This window comes from Octopus bimaculoides, chromosome 15 (genome assembly GCF_046866305.1).
Source record: "Octopus bimaculoides isolate indiv1 chromosome 15, ASM4686630v1, whole genome shotgun sequence".
Classification (NCBI taxonomy): Eukaryota; Metazoa; Mollusca; class Cephalopoda; order Octopoda; family Octopodidae; genus Octopus; species Octopus bimaculoides.
The window spans coordinates 21,888,558-21,893,557 of NC_142942.1; positions in this window are offsets into that span (position 1 = coordinate 21,888,558).

Sequence of the window (5,000 nt, forward strand, 5' to 3'; positions counted from 1 at the left end):
AGTGAAAACGGAATGTCAAATTTAGCTTGGTCTTCAAACAAACACATGAACTGTTTTCAGTTATTATCTAAAGCCTGAAAACTTTATTTCTGAACGAAATCTTCGCCCATATTTCCTTTTATTTACAGGCTATATTTACCTTGACATATCAGAGTGCAGACGTTTGAAAAAAGTCCATTTTCCTTTAGATTTACTTCATTAGACCGATTTCGAAAGAAACTCTTCATTAAAATTGATTCATGAAATGAAAAAGAACACCTTTTCTACTAAGCCCAAAACACACATATTTTTAAGGGAGACAATATCTTTAGATTATACCTCGTGGTGTTGTATCTGACTTTGCATCACATATATTCTGAGTCACATGAGTTTTTTCTCCTTTTGTTTCGTAACATTCCCAAAATGTAGAACAATAGACAGGCACTAAAAGCATAAATTTCATCGACAAGGTATGTCTGCGTATGAAGGAAAGTCATAGATTCGTATGTTGTATCAACATCAGCATTATCAGAACCATCGTTCTCCTCTTCCTCTGCTACCTCCTTATCATCATCATCATCATTACCATTGTAACCTACATCATCACTCTGCACACACACACACACACACACACACACACACACACCGCCACCACTATCAACCCCTAAAAGTTGTCGACTTTCAAACACTGAATCGTTCGAGTTATTTTAACAACATTTCACCTCTAAGTAGTTGTGCTCTCTTCTTTTCTTTTTTTTTAACTTCTTACCGATTCTCTTACAGAATACCAAGTGTTACTGAAAATTTTAGTGTTTGCCTCATCCAGATTTAATCACTTGAGTTGCTGAAGAAAATCTTTATTCTTCATTCTTAGGTTTTTTTCCTTCGTTCGCCATTAATGCGCCAGTTAAAGAATTGCAGCGTAGCAAAGAAGCTTTTACATTAGAAATAACATTAAGATAATGTCACTCTGTTACTATATACATATATATATATATATATATATATATATATATATATATATATATATATATACACATGTGTGTGTGTATGTGTGTATGTCTGCATGTAAGTGTGTATATATATATATATATATATATATATATATATATATATATATATGTATGTATGTATGTATATATATGTACACACATACACGTGTGTGTGTGCATGTGTGTATATATAGAAAGATGGATGGACGGGCGGACGGACGGATGGGCGGATGGATGGATCGATGGATTGGTGAATGGATGGATATAAGTATGTGCGTGTGTGTACGCAACTATGTATTCCTCTACATTTTTCCTTCTATCAAAATTTCTGAAGAAGGTTTAAAGTTTGAAACGTCAGAAACATTTCTGATTTCTTACATTTTATTGAGCGTCAAACTAATAATTACACTAAGTTCTCACTTCGTCTTTCGTATTCTTGTTATTCACGTCGTTAATTCCAGAGCAAGGTAACTAGATAGATAGATAGATAGATAGATAGATAGATAGATAGATAGATAGATAGATAGATAGATAGATAGATAGATAGATGTGTGTGTGTATGTGTGTGTTTGTGTGTGTCTACGGTCGTTGTAAAATGCTAAAATAAATGCTTTGTTTACACATTACAATTCAGTATCTATTATCTTGTCTATAAACATATAGCTTACCTAAAATATTTAAACAGAAATTGTTGAGAGTAAAATCAATCTGGGAACAAACGGTAACTGTTCTGCCAAAGTACGAGGAAAAAGCAAAAGAATATTTTATGGAATTCCTGATCAAAGAACCAAGCGGTGAAATGCAAATTACTCAGAAAGATATTGTAAGGTTGAAGCAGCATTATAACTCTGGCCTTGTTAACTGGGAAACATAATATATTTAGGCGTTAGCAAGATGAGAGGTATGTATAGATATATATATGTGTGTATATATGTGTACGTATAAATATATATATATATATACGTATGTATGTATGTATGTATGTATGTATGTATGTATTGAGTTCTACATAGTTAAGTTTCTCTACGGTTCTGAAGCTACAACTACTACTAGAACTTCTACTAAATTACTGAAAATGCATAATACTCATAGATGCTATTAATTATAACGATGATGATGATGGTGATGATGATCATAATGACGTTGATGATGATGATGACGATGATGACGGTGATGGTGATGATGAGGATGAGAATGATGACTAGGATGGTATTCAAACGTTAATAATTACTTATAAGAGATTTCTGTGAGTTTCTGAATGTGTGTGTATATATATTTATATACGTATATGTATGTATTTATATACAAACAGATGTATGTGTATGTATGTATATGTATATATATATATATATATATATATATATATATATATATATATATATACAGATATATATGCGTGCACATATATGTACATATATGCATATATCTGTGTGTGTGTGTGTGTGTGTGTGTGTGTGTGTGTGTGTGTGTGTGTGTGTGTGTGTGTGTGTGTGTGTGTGTGTGTGTGTGTGTGTTTATGTGTGTGTGTGCGTGCGCGTTTGTATCCATGGACAGCTTGCTGCACTGCATAGTGTTGCCGGCGAAATAGTATCAAGTGAAACGCCTCACTCCCGGGCAATGGCTGTGTGTATTGTAGCAATGCGCCAGAAATAGCTAATGATAAAATATTGATTTCTGCAATCATTTTGGGGGGAACTATTATAAAATAGCATCAACTTGCTAAACACTGAACTTGTAATTTTCAACTACTATGAATTCACTGAAAATTTTGTCGTCTGCTTCTTTCATTTCTCACGTCGAAGCAAAAATAATGTTAAGACTCGATTTTTCTTTCTACTGTACTTTAAATTTATCTCAAATGGAGATATCATTAGTATTTTGTAAATATGTACCGTGTCTTAATGCGATAGTATTATAAATTTTATTGGAAATTGTCGCAAGATGCTATTCAATTGTTTGTTAATACTACGTATTATTGAGCATTACAATATATTGTAACAGACTGTAATATATATATATATATATATTGCATATCCTGTAATATAATACGTATGTATATCCCATATATGGATATATTTTGCGTGTGTGTGTATGTGTGTGTGTGTGTGTGTGTGCGTGCGTATCAGGGGTTAAGCTGCTTATGTTATGGTTAGGTTAATATAGAATGAAATATTTATATTAAATTAAATTTTTATATTTCTTTAATTATTATTCTCAAAGCTGAATTAGCAATGGTTCCATATTGTGTGTTGACGAAAGGAAATATACGACATCAGATTTACGTAATTCATATATATATACATATATATATATATATATATATATATATATATATATATATATATATATATATATATATATATATATATATATATATATATATATATATATATATATATATATATATATATATATATATATATATATATATATATATATATATATATATATATATATATATATATATATATATATATATATATATATATATATATATATTTATATTTATATATGGTGGCTGTAGATAACATTGACAGTGTTAATTGAAATATAATATCTTGTTCTATGTCTAAGTTACACGTTCGAATCTCACTCGGATCAACTTGGCTTTCATACTTCGGAGATGGGGAAAAGAAGTAGTAATCATGGATAGGATATCGATTTTAATCGATCATAGAACTCATCAGAAACACACCCACCCACATTCACCAAAACATGTGACCTTGTCTCTCACTCAGAAATCATTTATGTCAGGATGATAAACCGGGGGAGGCAGCAGAGCAACGAACAAAACGTGTTTAATTAGATCCTTTATTTACCAAGTTCATATCTCATCCGAGGCGTATTAGTTTTTTTTATTACTATTGTTGTTGTTGTTATTATAACTATTCTTGTTATTGTTGTTGTTCTTGTTCTTGTTATTATTATTATTATTATTATTATTATTATTATTATTATTATTATTATTATTATTATTTTGGTTTGGCTCAGGTTCGGTCTTATTCCTGGTAGGATTCATGTGGGATTCATGTTAGGTATCCACAAGTTTTCTGCTGTCTTTCAAGTGCTTAGAACCCTCCTGATAATCTTTGTGGTCCCTAGGAGACAAACTTTCTGTAGGAGCTCTACCGGGCATTCTTCTTATTATTATTATTGTTGTTTTTATTATTATTATCATCATTATACAAACAAAGCTCAGATTTGGTTTTATTCTTGGTAGGATTTATATGGGTAGCGGGTTACTACCTGTAACCTTGGGTATCCACACGTTTACAGTAGTCTTTCAAGTGCTTAGAGCCTTTCTGATAATCCTTGCTGTCCGTCAGAGACAAACATTCCGTAGGAGCTCTACCGGACATTCTATTTCAATCTCCTTCAGCCATTTGTCTATATCTTGGCTTGTCATTATTATTATTATTATTATTATTATTATTATTATCATTATTATTATTATTATTATTATTATTATTATTATTATTATATGTAAATTTCAAATGATATTATGTCAAAGAGTTCTGAAATTAGTTTCAAAAATGGAGTGTTTACATATTCAGGGTAGAAGTAATATCATTGATACTAAAACATACGGCAGAACTTGAAGCCACCGCACACCCTCACGTACACAAACACACTCATACACTCTTACACACATATATTTGTACATGTGTGTGCGCATATATATATATATATATATATATACAAATATATAACCAAGATATATCTCGCGGGTGCTCTGGGGTACATCATCAAGTGATGCTTCCAGGTTCTTTTGTTTTGGGCTTTTCGACATCAGACCCACTTTGGCCAGTTTGACCCAACTAGGGTTGATAAAGGCCCAGCTCGCATCCCAGCAGCAGCGTACCATCGTTCTGCCCTCTTTATCCAAAAATGTAAGACAGACAGCTAGACAAGCACACACACATACAAAAAGACATGTGCTAATCAACAGACGGACATATATACATATACGCACGCGTTTGTGGAGAGCGTACCTTCGTATACGAAATATATATTTATATGTGAATGTAC